The sequence below is a fragment of the Ambystoma mexicanum genome, chromosome 5q, assembly GCF_040938575.1.
Source record: "Ambystoma mexicanum isolate Mex_15411 chromosome 5q, UKY_AmexF1_1, whole genome shotgun sequence".
Lineage (NCBI taxonomy): Eukaryota > Metazoa > Chordata > Amphibia > Caudata > Ambystomatidae > Ambystoma > Ambystoma mexicanum.
The window spans coordinates 902,385,036-902,406,234 of NC_090933.1; the positions used below are offsets into that span (position 1 = coordinate 902,385,036).

General features: G+C 46.1%; 1 long non-coding RNA gene across 1 annotated transcript in view; it reads left to right on the forward strand.

Annotated features, from left to right (window-relative positions):
* The window catches only part of LOC138498657 (uncharacterized), a 238,294-nt gene extending 220,805 nt beyond the window's left edge, over positions 1-17,489 (forward strand). Inside the window, exon 3 of the long non-coding RNA XR_011278813.1 lies at positions 17,111-17,489. This is a non-coding gene — a long non-coding RNA (uncharacterized lncRNA). The remainder of the gene's footprint in view (positions 1-17,110) is intronic.
* Positions 17,490-21,199: the final 3,710 nt, after the last annotated feature.

Genomic DNA, 21,199 nt, shown 5'->3' on the forward strand with positions numbered 1-21,199 from the left:
CCAAATTTAATGTGCTATTGGTAGAGCCGCTTCAAGTGTGCGTGGATAGATGGGGCACTGCTGAACACGAACAGGAACAGACCCGCCCGAAGTCACCACAATGCTGAAAACACAAAAAGCAAAGCAGTGATGATTTAGGGTGTAGTGTCAATACCTCACACAGCCTTAATGTTTGAAAGATGCACACTGAGACTTCAATTCCATACCAGTGAAGTACTTCTCATGCGCCCTGCAAACAGTCCACAGGCCACCGTTAAGCAGTCAAGCGTCATTAAATGGCGGATGTGTCGTGAAGCTGATCAAGACCTCATTAGGCCAGGGGAGCCTGTTTAAAATGAGGGGACATGGTTATATAAAACACTATTTCTCACGTCCCAAAGCCCCATAGGGACACTCCTCATTGCTTAGGTGTTCGCCTGCACACGCTCATCAGTTTGCCCTCAGCCTAACTGTGTATGAAAACACAACACCCCACCACAGTATTTTGTCTCGAAACAAAGGGGATCAAAACGGGGGTGGGGGGGAATTAGCGCTTACCTCATATGTTTATGATGAAATTTCAACAGGGGGTTCGCAGTACTCCATCTATATGGTGGCGCTCCGGCATCAACAGCACTAGGAACCTGAATCAAGCAGGGAATCCTGAATTGTGCTGGCCGATAGGTGTACTTATACAGATTCTGACCGTGATGTATCGCAGCTGTGTCCAAGCCCGACTACCGATGTCGAGGGCAGGCTAATAAGCTGCAAATGTGTGTAATGCCGCTTGGAATTATGGTAATGGGAGTCCACAACCAGCGAACTCCACCAGCGGCATTACAAACTCTCATTCTGATAAGCACCCGCAAGGAAAACGACTCTCCCCAAATTAGAAACCCGCCAAACACGGAAAGGAAGAAAAAGGGGGGAGCGAAGGGGGAGAGGGACGAATCCACATGTGGCTTACATTAAAGTATGTAATACTGGCAGCCACCGCCATTGCACGTATAAATTATATTTCTAATAGGTTATGCTGGTCAGTCAGACCTCGAGCAGAGGAAACCACTCGACCACCAGAAAGCAGGCGGCACAAATGCTGCCCCACACAAATCCCTCACGAGACAGGCCAAAGAAAAAAAGGCCCACCATGATTGAATACCCAAGTAGGTCAAACTATATATTGCAAAAGTGGAATCGAAAATAAGGGGCATCATTGCACATGAACTAGAATCAGGACATAGGATTGTTCCATGTTATGTTGCACCAAAGCACTACAAAAGCACGGGCTAGAACGTGCTAAACATAGCACTACAAATCTAACGACTGAAATGCTGTAAGTCTCTGCATAGGTACACTGCACCATTCCTCGTAAAACGGGCCAAGCAGAGGTGTAATTCCCATCACACATTTATACGCCCTACTCAATTTTATCATTAAGCCCGATCTCAGCACTACGGGTCAGGAAAATCAGGTGTTGTTCCTTCTGGAGTAACTTGATTTTAGCGCGATTACTATCGCCAGTGGGATTAATTCTCAAGATCATGCTCCAGCGCAGCTCTTCCACTTGATGTACAAGTTCAATCCAATGTTCAACTAGAGGGGCATTCAGAGGCCTATTTCGAATACAACTCTTGTGTTCCCCGATCCTTATTTTGATCCTGCGTTCGGTTTTACCGACATACATTCGATCGCAAGGACACCAGATCGTGTAAATCAGCATGGTGGAATTACAATTGCTGAACTGATGTTGGCGCCACATTGTTTGGAGACACAGATTCAGTTCTGTGCTTCTAGAAGTGGAGTTACAGTACGAGCATTGTCCACACGCAGAGTGGCCAGTCAGTTTTGGGATACCCCATCTTTCAGGCAATGTACTCTGTCTACTGGGTCTCAAACTCATGTCATTCCGTGAGATAAGTTCTTTTAGATTGCGGCTCCTTTTGAACGCAACGATCTGTTTTGTAAGCGGCTTGGGACCTTGTTGAAGGATATTCCAATTTTTGAGCATCATAGATTTGATTTTATTAGAAATATAACTATAGCTATTGACAAATACAAGTTTATCATCACCTTCCCTTTTGGGGCAATTAGAATACTCCAGAAGGGCCTGCCTATTGTTGTTTCGAGCACACTTCTTCGCAGAGAGTTATGTTTTTTAGGGTAACCCCTCTCAAGCAATCTAGTGCTCAAGGCCTCAGCCTCTTTCTTGAAGTCCTGTGTTGTTGTGCTATTGTGCTTCAAGCGCAGAAACTGACCCAATGGTAGGTTGTCCCGAACGTCTCGGGGGTGAAAACTCTCATAATGTAATAGAGAGTTCCTGTCGGTGCTTTTGTGAAAGGGCTCACACTGAGCATGTTATCGGTCATATTAGACATGATCGTGATGTCTAAAAAATTCAATTCACAGTTACTCTGGGTAAGGGTGAACTTAAGAAAACGATCTTGTTGGTTCAACCATTCAAAAAGTTGGTTGAGTTCTTGTGTGTTGCCAGACCATATGACGAAAATATCATCAATATGCCGTTTCCATATACGGATATTCGACTTGAACGGATTGTTTACCGACAGAATAATGTTAACTTCAAATTGCTCCATGTAAAGGTTAGCCACACTAGGCGCTAAAGTAGCGCCCATTGCGATACCCTGTATTTGTTTGTAGTATTCACCATTAAAATGGAAGTAAATCTCTGTGAGCAACATTTCGGCGCACCAGAGTACAAAAGACATAGGAGTAGAAGAATCTGGGTGTTCAAGAAGGAGATGCTCTTCAAGCATGTCAAGAGATGCTCTTTGCGGTATACTGGTATATAAGGTAACAACATCCAGTCCTACCAGCAATTCGATATTCAAATCGAATGTTAAGCCTTCAACTTCATTAATCATCTGGATTGTATCCTGCACATAAGATTTCATTTTGCGCACTAACGGTTGAAGGAAAAAGTCTGTGAATCAAGACAGTGGTTCTAACACCGAATTCACCCCGGACACGATGGGTCTGCCTAGCGGGTGTTCCATACTCTTGTGAATCTTTGGGAGGGGGTAAAACTGTGGAATTTGAGGTTTTGGGTTTTGAAATCCAGCCGCATTCTTTGGCTTTGTTGACTTTGACATTGATCCGTTGTTGTAATTATATAGTCGGATCTGTATCAAGAGGTATATAGCAATTGAGGTCTAAAAGTTGTCTATTGCATTCGAGGATAAAGGCCTCATGGTTTTGTAAGACAATTGTGCCACCTTTTTCGACTTTGCGAATGACAAAAGATTTATTTTCAAGAAGGCCTTTGATTACTGCTTTCTCACACTTACTTGTGTTATGGAAGACAGACTGATTAGTACTTTGAGACTCTAATTTCTTTAGGCCATGTAGTACTCTTCTCTCGAATACTAATGCCTCTGCTGTTCTTTCGCTAGCTGCTACACAGAAGACCGACTTGTTGTGTAGCCCCGTATCAGTTCATCTATTTCCAGCTCTTTATCCTGAAAGAACTATTATAGGTGATCCTTCCTCATGAAGGCGTTGAATTCCTGTTGGAATAAGAAGTCATTATGTAAATTGGTGGAAACAAAACCCATCCCTTTCTCAAGGACTTTATTCTCATCTTGGGTGAGATTGTGAGAGGACAGGTTCACCACAAGGCGTGCATGCTCCTTGTTACCCGAGCCTCGGGTTCCCATCCTATTTGGTCCTGATCTAAAAATGTTGGTTGTGGTGCCATGGTGCCTCTATTCCCAAGTGACCCCGATTACCAGCGTTTCTACCCGGTAATTGTAGCGTCTGTTACCTTGGCCTCGTTTAGGGCCACCACGGCTATTACTGGTGTCCCCATAGTTGCTTCCGTCGCTTGAACTAAATGAAGTGTCAGGGAAAGTAACTCATTTCTTGTTATTTGGGGCACCCAGGTTTGAGGGATCATTAAGTTTGTAGTCATCGCCAGTATAGCGGAACGCTTTTTCGTGGGTAAAGTTTTGGATGTCCTTATTCAGCCTCCTCACTCGATCCGTTAGAGTAGCATCCTTAAAAGCCGACATCTCTGCAAGGAGAGATTCGGCTTGTTTTTGGTACAAATCTAGAGGAATAGCTTTTTTTATTTCTTCCTCTAATGCTGAGAGTTCAATCAAGATTTTCTCAGACATTTCATTGGCCGTATCTATAATAAGGATCTTCCAATCCCGTCCACATTTTGGAGCTACATAGCTCCATTGGAGTACGAAATTCTAGTTATCCAGAAACAAACGGGGTTCATTTTGCACTACGAGTCCCTATGGCAAAATGCCCTTCCTTAGGTATTCCAACATTATAGACCGGTGTAGCTCGGTGAGGATGAGCCTCTTTTTGCACATGCCCCGTTCCCCCAGCAGAAGTGTTTTTTTGTGAGGGCCGCCATCATCCATGCGGCCTGTACTTGTTCAGGAGCTTGATTGATGTGTTTCTCTCGTTTGATGTCTGTTCATTGCGGGCACCGCAGCTTTTGTGCAATTTGTTGAGTTGATTTATTTCCTACAGTCAAAGGATTCATGAATTTCTTTTGTTGTGTCCGTGTAATCTGTGCCTGCGCGTAATGCAGCTGTTGTAGAGATGTTCGCTGGCTTTTATGGTCTAAGGCCATGACCCGTTTGGCCCAGGCAGAGCTAAATAGGTCAGGGGTTGAATGTGTGGGGATTTAATGGATACTGTGTGGGATTCTTGGCTGCGTGTTGGATCACACTGTCACAATGCTGAGAATGCAGAGTGTTTAGCATCGCCGTATTCTCTCGCGAACGGTCAGAGACTCCTAACGTGTGCTTTACAAGGTGGGATATAGGCCTAGACCCATAAGTTGGCTCGTAGTCTTTACTGTTAAAAAACCGAACCGTCTCCTGGAAACGTGATGCTCAGTTTCTGCTTCGATCAATTTCTATGTAATATTGATGTGCTCTGCCCCCCCCCCCTCTTTCCTTCCGCTTTCCTTCCTCTTTCCTCATCATCCCTTGGCATTGGGGGATGCAGAACCCTTTCTTTGGATATACCATACAACCCACTTGGCTTGGGCATATCACACAGCATACAGAACACAACACACACATTACAGCACACATGCCACAATGCAAAACGCACATAACACCATGCACATTGAAAACCTGACTCTTATCCTGCACCCAATTGCCCAGCCCTTTCATTTCACTTTGTCACGCACCCACTCCAACTACTGCCTCTCCTATCTTTCCCTTCAATGCCTCTACTGCTTCCTGTCCCTTCTTCTCTCCTTTCTTCTCTCATCGCCTTCGCACTTTGTCTCTCTCTCTGTTTCTGACTATCTCTCTTTTGACCACTTTTACCTTGTCATTTACTTGTCTGTCTCCTATCGGGAGCCTTCCATCTATAAATCAGGAGATGCATGCTCCTGAAGGGCCTGTAGAGTTCAGGTATCCCCTGGTTATGCTTCTGATCAAGTATTGCCTACTCCTGTGAACACCATGGGCCTCATTCTAAGTTGGGCGGTAAGGGATACTGGGCACCGGTAAGGAGACCGGTGCCGGTAATCCCTTACTGCCCTACTACAAGGTCCCTTAGCGGGTCCCTCCTTTAATGCCTGGTATGACCTGGCGTTATGGACGGGACCCGTTAAGGCACCAGGGCGCAAATAACGGGCTTGACATACGCGAGCCCATTATTTACGCCCTCCCCATTCCCATTGAGCCATGGGGGCTCAATGGGAATGGGGAATGGGATTTTCAATGGGGACTTACCGGCCCCGCAAAGTTCGGACTACACCGGTAAGTCCCTATTGAACTAGACCGGTGCCAGACCCGTTATTGATGGCAGTCATGGCGCAAATAGCGCCATGACTACCACCAATCTCGGAATGAGGCCCCATGTCTTTAAAAGCCCTCCGATTTCTCATGGATTGCAGCGTTTGGTTGCCAGTCCTGCACTTTTCAAACGTGCTGCATGAGAAATGACTGGTTTCTAAGGCTGTGAGGTGCTTATGTCACTGCGAATTGGGAGGGAGTCCGTCTGCCACAGGCTTCCCTGCGTATTAATGTATTATTCTCATGAGGGCATCTTTTTTCCCCCCCAACCATGTTTTTGGCGATTGGTAATAATTGCATATGTTTGTGTTAAAGGCCCCTCATGTACGTTTATTTCCTAATTTGCCCTGAGTCGTGTGCTTTTTCACATGCTGCATCTGGGCAGTTTGCCTTTACCGAGGCTTGTACCGTGCTAATTGTTAAATAATGCGGGAGGGGCGCAATATGGGCTGGCAAATATCGCCATGCTGCCTTTTTTACAATTAACTATAAAACCCACTACATGCACCCATTCCCTCCATCTTACCCAAAGGGGCTATGGTGCTTTCACTGTGCTAATAAGGCAGCTCAGTGAGTAAAGCACCATGTTGCAGAGTCGGTTGGGCAGATTCCGGCTTTCTTCTCTCAGGGGGCGGGGGTCATTAAATTGATACCATCTTGCAAGGCCATTTAAACTGGCTCTTTCTTGGGCAAACGCTACGAATAAAGCACCAACCGGCCACAAATGTAGAGAAAGCTAGACACGTGCATCCATCCCAGTGCACATCTCATGAGAGTTCCAAATTGGCATTGTGCACTCTAAGGTATTCAATGGGACATTTATCAAAATGATTTCAGAAGATAATATATGGGCTAGAGTATCCCCTGCTGTACACTACGAGGACAGTGCAAGCCACTGAGTAGTTGTGCGAGCAAATAGAGGGGAGAAGCTAAAGGCAGAACTTGTTATAAGGTCTGTAATGTGCAGATGACTTGGAGTATCTTAATAAGGTAAGCCATAGGGCATTTATTTCCTTATAATGCATGGACACCCCATTATCTGCTTCATATCTCACGCTCTCGGCTGCAAGGGGGCGGTTCAGTTGCTGAAATGTGAAATACACGTTTTCAGTTGGAAAATCATGCCAGTATGCAGCTGGCAATGTGCTGCACAGAAATATTTTTGTCAATTTTATAAAAATGATTTTGCAAGGCGGCTTTGTGGTTTAGAATAGGTGGTAACATGAAGATACATTCCTGCTCTTCTGCACCAAACTCCTGATTCATGGAATTTTCTGCACGGTGCAAAGTGAGTTTTCACTTGTGCAAAGTGACTTTGCACTACCAACAAACACCCGGATTCTCTTTACAAGGCAAAAAGACACTTTGCTGTGTTCCATGAATCAGGGTGTTTTGCAGTGCACATTCACTTTGCACAAGTGAAATGTCACCTTGCACCGTGCAAAAATTGTCATGAATCATGCCCCAACAGTGCACTGAATAAACATACTAGCATGCATGTTTAATGACTGTGAATGGACATAGAAAATGGATTTAAAAGAAAGGGGTCTGAAAAGCTTGCCAGGGCTCTGGTTAAGAGTTTAAGTGGTAGCTGGAATTGCCCTGAGAGGGTTGCCATTCACACTGTGGGCTTCATTACAAGTTGTGCGGTAAAAATCAACATTTACCGGCATGGCGCTATTAACGTGTCCGCCTTGGCAAGAGGCAGCTAATAGCATACCATTACGAGTACGCGGACACAAGCATAGCGCCATGCTGGTAATGACCCTACCACCATGCCACTAAAGACCCCAAAAAGACCCTTAGCGGAACCGATGAAAGCGCTGATAGCACTTCCAACCTCCCGCAACATGCAAACAGCGGTCACCGCTAGTAGCGGCCATCGCAATTAGCAGTCACCGCAATTAGCGGTCACCGTTAAATAGCGGAACCGGAAATAGCGTCATCGCACAGGAACAGGAAAGAGCACGGCGGCCATCTTCAAAAAGGCAATCCATTGCCATCCTCTGCCCCCTGGACCTGTTTCGAGAACTGTGCCATTCCAAAGCCACAAGGATTCCCTCGCCATGCCTAAGGCTATAAAAAAAACAACCGCCCGCCAGCGCAAGGAGAAGTTCACCAACGAGGAGCTAACAATGCTCACTGAGTCCCTTGCAGCGAATGCCGACGTGGTATTTTCCAACGACATGCGGCGGGAGACCCTGATCCGGAAGAAGGCTATCTGGGCAGAGGTTGCCCTGAAAGTGAGTGCGGTGGGCACCACCACCCGCACTATCCGGGAGTGCAGAAAGCGGTGTGATGATCTCCGCCTCCGGGTCCGCAGCATCCTGTCTGCGAACCGCAACGTGGCCATGGCCACAGGAGGTGGAGCCGATTCGCCAATAGAATTGAAGGAGTGGGAGGAGACCTGCGCCAACACAATTGGTATTGAATCAATCGAGGGAGTCGGGAGCATGGAGCATGGTGTGGCCACTACATCAGATGGAGGTGAGTGTACACATGAAACTATGCACTGTGAATGTTGAGGTCCCCCCCAAATGTGAGCCCAGATTCAGCTCATGGATGTGCCAACATCCATACATGCATACAACCCTGGCCATGTCAGTGTCAAACCCAAACACACACACATGCATGCATCACCACAGACAAGTGCCACACAGAACCATGCATGGATGACCCACTCAACAAACCCATCACCTGCATCCCTACCAATGAAGTCCCAATGCACACAACAGCATGATTAACGTATTCTGCATGAAGTACATTGAACCATCACCAATGCCATCCCCCTCTTTGTCCCCCACAGGCTCACATACAGACAGTGAAGAACCTGGCACTGCGACTCAAGCACCCCCTGCCAAGAAAAAACCAAGGACACAGGACACAGGGGACACCCCCACTACATCAAGGGGCGAAAGGAGAAGTGTTCCCATGCAGAGGGCCAAACATCGTCAGAGCGCCCCTGCTACCATATCGCAGTCCACACCAGCAACAACTGCCATACCTTCAGATGTGAACCCCCCACCACAGATTCCAGCCATGGAGGGCCCACCCTCCGCTGCCACAAGTTCCACAGGTGAGGCAGCCACATCGCCGCTCTCAGATGTGGAGGACCTGATAGAGTTCTCCATGGAAATGCACACCCCAACCCCCCCAGGAGCCCCAGAGGCAACTCTACAGCAAACACCAGGGTCAAGTGTCCATGGCCAATCTGGCGAGGACAACACGGGAGGGTGCAGTAGCCCACTGGTGGCTTCACCAGATGTCCTGGTTGCAGAGGAAAGCGCAGCAGCCACACCACGAGCACGCCACAGTGCCCTTGACCTGGCCAGCATCAGGCAGCGCCAAGAGGACATTACTGTGCTGGTTGGGCAGCATGTGGAAGAGGCTGCCCATCTCAGGGGGCGAGATAACAGAGACTGCCAGGCACTCGAGGGAGGCGATTGAAGCCTGTACCAACAGGCTGTGCGTAGAGATTGGCCAACTCTGGCAGGTCCTCACGTGTATAGCGGACACGATGGACCGCCAGTTCCCACCACCACCACAGGGACAGACAGCCACATCATCATCTGCTAGTTCGAGGCAGACAAGCCCCCTCCGCCGCTCCACGCGCACCACAAGGCGCACGTCTACCCAGCCTCCTAATGCTGGTGGTGGCAATGGTGAATGGTCAACCTTCCACGTGTGTAGCAGGACAACAACATTGTGCCAGACACATAAGGGGTTGTTGTCGGGGGCCGGGGGTAAAGGGTGTTTCGGGACTGTTGTGGGGGGAGGGGTAAAGGATGTTTTGGGACTGTTGTGGGGTGAGGGGGGAAGGGTGGTGGGATAGTTGGGGACATGCACTTTTACATCTTAATATTCCTTAATACACTGGTGATTAATCAAAACATAGGCTTGGACTTCTTCATTGTGTATGTGTACTTTATTGGTGACAGGGTCCATTATGCGCTTCAACACAGACAACAGTGCATTATTACACATATCCATCCTACAGAGTGAAACCATGTTACTCAGAATATTTGGTTTATCAGATGCTGTCTCACATCACGTCCCTCCTGGCCATCGCCTCTTGCATGACCTGCATCCCCGTCACCCCTGTCCTTATCACCATCATCATCCTCATCAGGTGCTTGCATTTCAACGTCAGGGGGCAGTGGCCCATTCCGTCTGATACACATATTGTGCAGCATGACACATGCCATGGTGATCTTGGCCACCTTCTCATGGCCGTACAGGAGAGCGTCACCAGACCTGCTAATGCACCTAAACCGTATCTTCAAAAGGCCAAAAGTCTGCTCAATCACGACGCGGGTATGGGTATGTGCACGATTGTATTCCTCTTCGTGCCTGTTCTGTGGGTTCCATACAGGGGTAAGGAGCCACCTCTTCAGGGGATAGCTGGCATCACCTGTATGGGGGGAAGAATGGGGACCTGTTACTGTTCACCTCAAGAGCGGCCTGTACATATCACACAAATCGACTTTGCATTGTGATTGAAATCCACGATTACCAGCATGCATGCAGACGATCTGTGTGACTGCAATGTGCAAAGGTGAGCTCGGCCCTGCAAGTGGACATGCCCGATTCATGCATCCGACAGTAATTGACATGTCCTGGGTGAGGCCAGGTTTTAGGTGTCCCTGGGCCCATGCAAAATTGGTACCACACTGCTAGTGTACTGCCATTCCGACATCGATGTTTCCATGCTGTGAAGCATCACTTCAGTGGTGCTATAGGTGCGTGGTTCAATGCTATGGCTACGGGTGATCCCTTTGCATGCATTCAAGAGCACATTGCTTTATTGATGTTGTGCTGCGCTAATTCTGTATAACTATCTTGACGCCATGTTGCAGATTTGTGTATTATGTGGTGTGGCATGATGTGCAATGTGGATGTGGATGGATGTGTGATATTTTGAAACCTGGATTGTTCTCAATGTTGTGCAGCTTCAAATTGCATGTGGGTTCTTCTCAAGTACATTGTGGCCTTCCCTGATGGACATTGGCGTACATCTGTATGTCCATTTGTCCTACGGACGGCTGTCTACACCCAGTTGGAGTATGTATCTCTCCCCCCAAATCACAACCAGTTGTAGTATGTATCACTCCCCCCCAATCACACCCAGTTGGAGTATGTATCTCTCCCCCCCAATCACACCCAGTTGGAGTATTTATCTCTCCCCCCCAATCACACCCAGATGGAATATGTATCTCTCCCCTCCCAAATCACACTGCCATGTGCTTGCTCTGCTACTCACCAAGTAGCCATGAACGCTGTCCGGCTTGTCGCTCCATGTAGCGTGGTATGGTTGAGTTCCGCAGGACCATTGAATCATGGGTTGATCTGGGAAATCGGGCACAACAATGTGTGATTATCTTGTTTGCGTCACATACCATTTGGACATTGATAGAGTGGAATTGCTTTCTGTTTCGGTAGGCTACTTCATTGTGATGTGGGACCACCAATTCCACATGTGTACAGTCGATGGCCCCGATGCAACTTGGGGTGCCTGCCAGTGAATAGAAGCCAACTTTGGTGTTTGCGATCTCCTGGGCAGTCCGTGGCAGGAATATGTGTTCACGTGCATGCTTCAGGAGGGCATCGAGTACCTGGTTCAGCGTGCGTGAGAATACTGGTTGTGAGATGCCATGCATCTGACCCACTGTATGCTGGTAGGTGCCTGTGGCCAGGAAGTGGAGCACGGTCACCACCTTCAGCAGAGGGGGGATGGCAGTTCTGATGTCTATGAGGCTCACAATGTCGTCATGTATCATGTCCACGATGCTGGTGATTTGTATACCGGTCCAGACGGTACAGGGTGTGTATCTGCTCAGGGGTTAGGTTAAATGGACTGTCTAGGATCCTGGGGATTGGTGGCTGCCTCTGTAGTATTACTAGGTGCCCTGGTGGTGCTTGCTGCGACTGTCTTGCCCTCTTCCTCCTCCTCCTCCTCTTTGCTGCCTGTTGTTGTTGCTGCTGCACTGCAATCATATCCTTCGCGCCCATGTAATGCTGCTAGTATTGGAACCATCTTGGTGTGGGAAGGGGTGTGGGAAGTGGTGTGGTGTGCTCCTTTTGTGCTGGCACAGTCTCCATTGCCTCCACCTGTGCTGGTTGTGTCCACCTGTGGCAGGTGGGAACACTGCTCAGTTCTCTTAATGGGTGGTTCGCGATGCCGGTATTAGCGCCATGGCGGTAAGTGGTTTTTGGGGCTTTACCATGCCGCTATTTGCATGCCCACATGGCTTGTGATGGTGTGCTATTAGCGACATGCCGCTATTTACGGGATGTAGGGTCGGGCGCCCGCGAACTAGCCGCTATTAGTGGCACCGTACTTAGCGGTGCCGCTAATAGCGGTAACCCGGGTCGTAATTGGGGTTGGCATTTAATGATACCGGTATTCCATCACCGGTAACGTTAATCCCTTAACGCACAACGTGTAATGAGGCCCTGTGTTTTGGTTTCATAAGTAGGCATTGTGACATCACAATCTTCCTACAATTAGGAGAGTGATGTAATGTTGTTATCATAGGGTCCTCCCTAACACCTGGGTCCACACACACTCCACTCTCCACCCTCACTGCTCCTCACTCTTTCCACCCCCGGATGCAGGTAGATCCATTGCCACCAATAGCCCTCCCCCTCCCACTTCCTATTGTTGCTCCCCGCTCCTTGTTTCTCTGTTTCCTTCACTATGTTCTTTCCCCCCTCTGATTGTAAAGAGCTCCTCCATTGTTTCCCGAGCTAAGTTCAAGTGCAATAAATATCTTATTAATAGTAATATTAATAATACTAATAGGGCTAGTCTGTAGTATATTGGATAAAAGCAAGCTAGCCCATCAGCTCCCTCATATGGCAGGACAAATCCTTAGCTGCAGGCCCACCTTTGCGCTCTCCATGCGCATAGCACTGCTGCATTACCCACTCTGCCAGCTGCCATTGTGACATCATTAATCACTAACACAGATGGGCCGAATGCGAGATCTGGATCACTAACACAGATGGGCCAAATGCAAGATCTGGCTCACTAACACAGATGGGCTGAATCCGAGATCTGGCTCACTAACACAGATGGGCTGAATACGAGATTTGGCTCACTAACACAGATGGGCCAAATGCGAGATCTGGCTCACTAACACAGATGGGCTGAATGTGAGATCTGGCTCACTAACACAGATGGGCTGAATACGAGATTTGGCTCACTAACACAGATGGGCCAAATGCGAGATCTGGCTCACTAACACAGATGGGCTGAATACGAGATTTGGCTCACTAACACAGATGGGCCAAATGCGCGATCTGGCTCACTAACACAGATGGGCCGAATGCGAGATCTGGCTCACTAACACAGATGGGCCAAATGCAAGATCTGGCTCACTAACACAGATGGGCTGAATCCGAGATCTGGCTCACTAACACAGATGGGCTGAATACGAGATTTGGCTCACTAACACAGATGGGCCAAATGCGAGATCTGGCTCACTAACACAGATGGGCTGAATGTGAGATCTGGCTCACTAACACAGATGGGCTGAATACGAGATTTGGCTCACTAACACAGATGGGCCAAATGCGCGATCTGGCTCACTAACACAGATGGGCCGAATGCGAGATCTGGCTCACTAACACAGATGGGCCAAATGCGCGATCTGGCTCACTAACACAGATGGGCCGAATGCGAGATCTGGCTCACTAACACAGATGGGCCAGATACAAGCTACGGCTCACTAACACAGATGGGCTGAATGCAGGATAGCGTAGAAAATGGCAAGAACATATTTGTGAAGTTAATGAAAGTGGTTCTAATGCAAGTCATGTTGCAATGAGGACACAGAGAGTCATTCAGGTGCTGGATATTTAGGACAATTAATAAACCAGCATAGGATACTAGCTTCAATCACAAATGGGGACACTTCAGACAGGAACATGTCCATAGTAAGGGGACTATAAATTAATGATCTTGGGTACAGACTGGTTTTACAAAAATACTTTGAGGACACTAAATGATATTATTTTCTTCTTCTTTTAGGTAAAAATTCAAATCATGGCATTTTTTAATGTGCTTTTCTTTGATTGCGACAACTCTCTCTGCATTAGAAAGGATGGGGAATTTGAGCTATTGGCAAATCCTGGTGAAGTGATTTGTAAATGGCTGGTAGAGGGTCTTGATGAAAGTGGAAAGAAATACGTGAAGAATGAGATTTCAAAGCAGTAGTGCTTTTCCAGTCAGCAGCTAAGCAAAGTATATATGTTTTTCTCTCTGTTTCCCTCTATTTGATTTTTTGGGAGGAGGGTATATCTAATGTCCCTACAGTGAGGCATCCCCTTTTTTCAAACATGAGATGAGTGCTGAACAATACCCACCACTCTTTCACAGCATCTCTACATCCTCTAGAGTAAATTTAAAGTATAAAGTATCGATGCACAACATGATTCTGTCACTTTGGTTGTATTGATAGTCACATTTTGAGGTTTTCACTCGAGGTTTTAACTTGCCTTTTTCATACCTGCAGTCAAGAAACCGTGTATCAAGACACAGAAAACATTTGGAGAAATAATTGAAGGCTATTGCGGTGATGCAGAGGGACTGATTCAGGCTTTAAAAGGGAAGGCAGAGGAGGAAAAGGAGCTACTTGTGGATTCTGGCAATCGGGGAAGTGCTGGAAAACTTAAAAGAGTGTTGCGTAAACTGCACGGAGAACATCCAGTGAAAAAAACAAAAGAAAACGAAGTGAACTATTTATTAGTACCCGGAAAGAGTCAAGCAGAATGCAACAAGCATTCTGATTGGCTCTCGCCGGGGCCTTACCCGGCCGAAAATCCTTTGATTCTCGGCTAGGATTCCGGCCACCTTGTCCTCAGCGGGAGGCGTGGCAGCCCCTCAGCCAATGAGGAGGCTCTGAGCGGGGCCTTCCCTGCTCCGAGCCTCCCCTCGGCTGAGAGGCTGCCTTCGCCCCCGCCGGGGACTCAGGCAAGCTTTTTTTTTTTCCTTCCCTCCCTCCATCCCTCCCTCCTCCCTGCCCTCCCCACCCCACCCCACTTACCCTCTTGCTCCTGCGTCCCCGCTAAGGGACGATGGCAGGCTCCAGCAGTGTGGAGACTCAGAGCAGGGCCATCCCCGCTCCACGCCTCCACACGGCTGGAGCTTTCCATCGTCCCCCACCGGGGACGCGGTTACATTTCATACTTCTGTTCCCAGCGCGTCCGCTCCTGATGGCCGCCATGGAAAGGGAAAACGGACTCTGTTTTCCCTTTCCCGCGGCCATTTTCTTGGTCATTGAATTTTTTTTCTGTCCCGAAAGGCTGCAGCGTTTCGGGACAGAAAAAAATACTTTTAGTGCCCCACTCCCGCATCGCTCAGGCCTATAACTACGGGCCCCGGGCATTACCTGAGTCGGTAATACCCCCGCCGCTCGGGTCATATTGCTTAAGTAAAAGCTGATGGGAGTAAAGTGCCTGCTCCCAAACTTCGTAATGGCTGTTCACAGCTACAGTCACAAAAACTGGAAAACCTAACTCTTTTGGCAGGGATGGCTAGTGTTCTTCATTCTTTCATTCCTTACTCAGAGGCCGCCTCTGTTGCTTCACCTGGACAATGTCTTCTCAATAGTGTTTCCTTGTTGCAGAATGACAGTCATGCCTGTTTAGACAGTGAGTTGACACCCACACGTGCCCACAAACCAGCTCAATCATTCAGAGTACAGTCTTTAAAAGCAGTGGAATTGGGAACATCCCCAAAACAGAGTTTGGTTGCTGAGTCAGCCCCCACTAGTGACAGAATAAGCAGCGTAACACCATGCCAAGGGAAAATGCAGAAAAGACTGTTTACCTGCCCACAACAATCTGTTTTAACTCCTCTAAAAACTCCAACTACAATGAAGCATTTGACAAAGCCATGGACAGTCACCAGTACACTAGATCCAGGATTGATGTGGATGTACAGCATGGACCCTAAAATGCAGGCCCTATTGTTTGTGTGGATGAAATCCCACATGTAAGTAAACATTATGCATTCAAAAGTTGCCTTTTATGAAACTCCCCACACATTAGCAATGTGAACTTTGAGTGACTTATTAGTCAGTCAACTGAGTTTACATAGGTCTTAACTCATTCCTGTGCTAATATTGATCCCCATGTTAGGCTATTGGTTTCTTTGTCCCCATCTAGTACATATACTAACAACTTTGAAGATTACAAGTTACTTCAAGCAATAACACTTTAAAATACTACTGGTATTGATTTGTAGCATGAATAAATGATGCCAAGACAATTTTGTTCGAAGCAGATCATAACTTGTTTATTTGGCAATGCTTTACTTTTTTGAGGCTTCATTTTTGTCTGACCTGAAAAATCCTGATGAATCCGTGGACTTTGGAAATGGAGAAATGCAAACCTTTCACACTAGGGTATACACCTTTTAATAGCCCAGTTGTTAATGCAACAATTTTGTATTCCTAATTCTTTTTTTATCCCCAAGGAAATGGTGTATAAGTCATTGGGCCTCATTACACGGATGGCGCTAAGGGATTACCAGCACTGGTAAGGGCACTAGTGCCGGTAATCCCTTAGCACCATACTACGAGGTCCCTCGGCGGGTCCCGTCCTTAACGTGTGGCCAGACCACACGTTAAGGAAGGGACCCGCTGAGGGACTTCAGGGCAAATAACGGTACCGCTAATAGCAGTACCGTTATTTGCTCCTTTCCCATTCCCATTGAGCCCTATGGGGGCTCACATGGGAATGAGGAAGGACCTTGGTGAATGGGGAATTACCACCCCGCCAACCTTGGAATGGGGCGGTAATTCCCCCATTCACCAAGGCGGAATCACTAAAATACTGGCAGCAACCATGGCGCTAATAGCGCCATGGTTACCGCCGTCCGTGTAATGAGGCCCATTGTCTTTAGTGTATGAAAATGATTCTTATTCATCGGATTGTCCAAAAATTGGTCATACTGAAGATAAACCACAATTACTGGCAGAAATAAGATCTCTACATGTAGAGAACCATTGCTTAAAAGGTAACTAATAAGTTAGTCATTGACCAATATCTTGTAACCCAATATCGAGTAACCAATCGATAAGGCTAGCGCCTGTAACAGTACATCAGAGGTTCAAGCAGCAAAACAATGTTGGAGGGAGGGTGGACTGGGCTAAATTGCAGCTCTACCTTTCACTTTCCATTTCAGATTTCATTCATGTGCATAACACTTTGTTCTCAACATTTGTAACTTTGAGTAATAGTAATGATGTTGGCCCATTCTCCCCCATCCACTGTTTTAGTTTGTGATGACAGAGTACATGCCTTTTAACTCTTGTTTTTTTAATTTTTTATTGTAGAACAGTTACAAGCCACGCAAAGGCACAATCAGTTGGCAATGCATCATTTGCAGGCATCACTGGCAGCTCAGACCAGGACCAATCAATTCCCGGAGTCAGCAGAGAAGATGTTGGAAATGGACACCAGATCATCTTCCCAAGAATCAGCAGAGAAGTTGTTGGAAATGGACACCAGATCATCCACACAACGAATGGTGGTACTTCTTCATCTCCTTTATAACATGTTTCTATTCTTTAATCTTAGTGTATAACCACATCTTTGTGTGAATATAAATTAAGAGGCAATATTCTGCATAGAATCTGGCCAGGCCCATTTTTTCATTTATAGCTTAAAAAATAAATAAAACATCACCTAGATGACGGATATTTGCACCATAGTTGTAGGCATGGCTGTATTTTAAATGTTTGCAGTCACTCTATATTTTGTGCTTCTACTCTCCGGCTATTCTCCAGCAGCCACTACATATTCAATATATGTATCCTAGCAGTGGAACGTTCTCCTACAGTTAATAATTCATAGTGGCGGCCTAAGTACAAGCCTAGAAAGCAGCTGAAAGTGTCCTTGATTGATTATGTACAAATGTTATGATTTATATAAATCCAACTGTTTAGGGATCAATTTCTTATGCAGGGAATTCACCTCACCATGTTTCGTACCAAAACATGATTGCTTATAATACAATCTGTACTTGCACGTCATGAATATTTGTGTTAATATTATATTTTGTGCTATATATCCAGGCTGATATGCAACAGCTGGTTATGGATGCCAATGACCCCACCAGATTTAGAGACATAATTGTACCAAAGTGAGAGCTCTACAAACTTTTGGAGGGGGCTAAAGCTGCTCGAGATGGTGCAAGCTTCCTTTTGAATGGGGCCAGCGAGCTTCTCTTTTCCCAGAATGAGTTTGCTTCTGCTAAAGGAGTAACAACAGCCAGAGCTGGCGGTGATGCCCTTGATGTAGAAAAGGTTGATGCTTTGCACGGTAGGTCATTGAAGAGTCTCATTCTTTTTCAAAAGCGAATGCTTAAACATCACTTTGACGTATTAGTTGTATTGGTTTTGAAAAAGTAAATACCAGTATCAAGCAAATAAAGTCCAAGCCATCAAGTGTGATACATTGTTCAATATCTAAGCATTCAAATGTCTGCTAAAGGAATTAAGTAGTTATCAGAGTATTCAACAAATCAGTGATGCATAAGCAGGGTGTGCTTTGGCATCTCTGGGATCATGTGTTTGCGGACCGTCTGGTTATGTTAATTAGCAAAGGGTTTAAAAGACTATTTCCCCATTTCCACTTATGCCTTTTATTTCTAAATGTGCGATATAAATCAACATAGCTAAACTTAAGACCATAAATCTTCTGAATGCAGCCACAGAAAACCATGAATCATTTTCAGTTCAAATCTATCTTAAGCCTGTTTCATCCTGTGTACAAATGCATTTAAATAAAGTGACACATTTGTCAGTTGACATTTAAAAATTAATCTGGTATGTATTCTACAATAAGGAACTTAACAATGCCCATTCGGATGTCCATTTATATGTATATATCTTTCTTTTTTTGTTGAATTTTTGAGATCTGTCTGCAAGGCTAACAGTTAACCTAATATGGATTGGCGAGTAATAAGGAGGAAGCTTGCGACCAAATTTTGCAATGCAAGAAGAGGCCTAAAGAAGACTCTGCCTTTCGAAATGCAGGATTGATGATTGTTTGTTTGTATTTTTTATTTTATGAAATACAGTTATGCCGTTAAACTGAATTTATTAAATAAAAAAATGTTGAACACTTTGTGAGTCTATGTTTGATTGAAGATATCTTATAGCCAGAGCAATACTTTATTAAAATATCAACAATTTATAGCTGCTGAATTTTACTATCATAATATGAACTAGGTAATTGTTAGCTGCTCTTAGTGATATTGGGTGAAGTGACTGGCGGAAGTCTGTCATGGAAGTAGACCTTTAACAGGTTCTGTTTAGGTAGCTGGAAGTGTGTATTTTAGTGTTGTGCTTTGTAATTGTGGGAGTTTATTTGATGTGAGGTCATGTTGTCTAGGGGTGAGAATTGAAATGAGGGAGTTTACAGGTTGGTTTGTGACATGTGGGGGTTTGTAGTTGTGTGCACCAAATCGGCGAACTTGGTTAACGGGTGCTCTAGCAAAGATGAAAAGTAACAGCTGCAAAATTCCATAGATTTTTTTCCCGTAAACTATCCAGAAGTCTACCTAGAGTCATTGTAAAGTAATGCCACCAATTTTACTCAAAAGGGATACATCCTTGGATAATCCAAACCTTTTTCCTAAATCTTTTGGAAGCATCTTGAAATCATTTAAACTCATCCTGGAGTGGTCTGCAATAATCATTTACAATTTAAAACCCATCCTAAAGTTATCATGAAGTCATCTTGGAGTTGTCATGGAGTCATCCCAGAATAATACAAAGTCATCCTGGAGTAATCCATACTCATCCTGTAGTTGTCGTGGAGTCATCCTGAAGTTGTCACAAAGTCATCCTGGAGTTGTCATGGAGTCATCTTAGAGTAATACGAAGTCATCCTGGAGTAATCCCAACTCATCCTGAAGTTGTCATAGAGTCATCCTAGAGTAATCCGAAGTCATCCGGGAGTAATCCCCACTCATCCTGAAGTTGTGACGGAGTCATCCTGGAGTAATCCAAGATCATCACTGGAAGTTATCCAAACTCATCCTGGAGTAGTTTCTGTAATAACTCTAGAGCCATCATCTCATTAAATATTTTGGCCTGTACACATACTTCAGGATGTTCTTCCTGAACTATCCATGGATGACTCTAGAATCGAGTCATCTGATGACTCGGGAATGATTTCAGGATGATCTTCCTTTTTGACTGGGGTCACTGTTTCCAACTATCTCCTAGTTCCCACACTTGTCTGTCCTTCGTTTTATGCTCTGTGCCTAATTGTAATTGGTCTCATTAACAGTGTTGTGTCTTGGAAAGGACACAGTTAATGAATGGCGAGCCAACTCGTCATACAGATGGGAAGCCAATCCCGTAGTGTGTCCCTCGTGCATGCACAATGAAAAGGTACTGCATACTGCAGTTGCCAGCGTGAGGAAATAAAGAAGGTTGTATACACACTCTTGGCTCTGTGTGTGCAGCCCTTTTGCTGCGTGTTTGTGCACAAACATCCACATTGCTTCAGGCACCACTCTACAATATATCTCATGTCCCCTCATGTACATCAAGAAAACTAATGACTCAGGGGGTCATTACGAGTTTGGAGGTAGCCATGGTGGTAAGTCCCCATTCAAAATACCCTTCCCCATTCCCATTTGAGCCCCTATAGGGCTCAAATGGGAATGGGGAGGGAGCTAATAACGGGCCCATAAATAGCAGGCCTGTTATTAGCTCCCTGTTCCCTTAGCGGCTGCCGATTAGGATGGCTGGTTTTACCAGCCGGCCTTAGTGGGACCCACTAAGGGACCTCGGAATGCGGTGGTAAGGGGTTAACGGCACCGGCATCCTTACCGGCACCGTTAACCCCTTACTGCCGCACTCGTAATGAAGCCCTCAGACTTAGTTCACTAATTGGTGTCCGCCATAGCGAATTTATGAATCATATAAATTATTTTTCTGTTCACCTATTTACAATATTTGTATGTTTATTTATGCTGATATCTATGCATCACAAGTCACAATTAATTGACTGTCATAAAATTGATTACCAATCGGGCAACTAATGACTTAGAGCCTCATTATGAGTGCAGCGGTAGGGGGTTAACGGCACCGGTAAGGATGCCGGTGCCGTTAACCCCTTACCGCTGCATTCCGAGGTGCCTTAGTGGGTCCCACTAAGGCCGGCTGGTAAAACCAGCCGTCCTTAGCGGCAGCCGCTAAGGGACCATGGAGCTAATAACGGGCCTGCTATTTTCGGGCCCGTTATTAGCTCCCTCCCCATTCCCATTGAGCCCTATGGGGGCTCGAATGGGAATGGGGAAGGGTATTTTGAATGGGGACTTACCGGGTCCTCCAAGGTTGGAATTACCCGGTAAATCCCCATTCAAAGAACCCGGACACGACTTTGGAGGCAGCCATGGTGCTAAA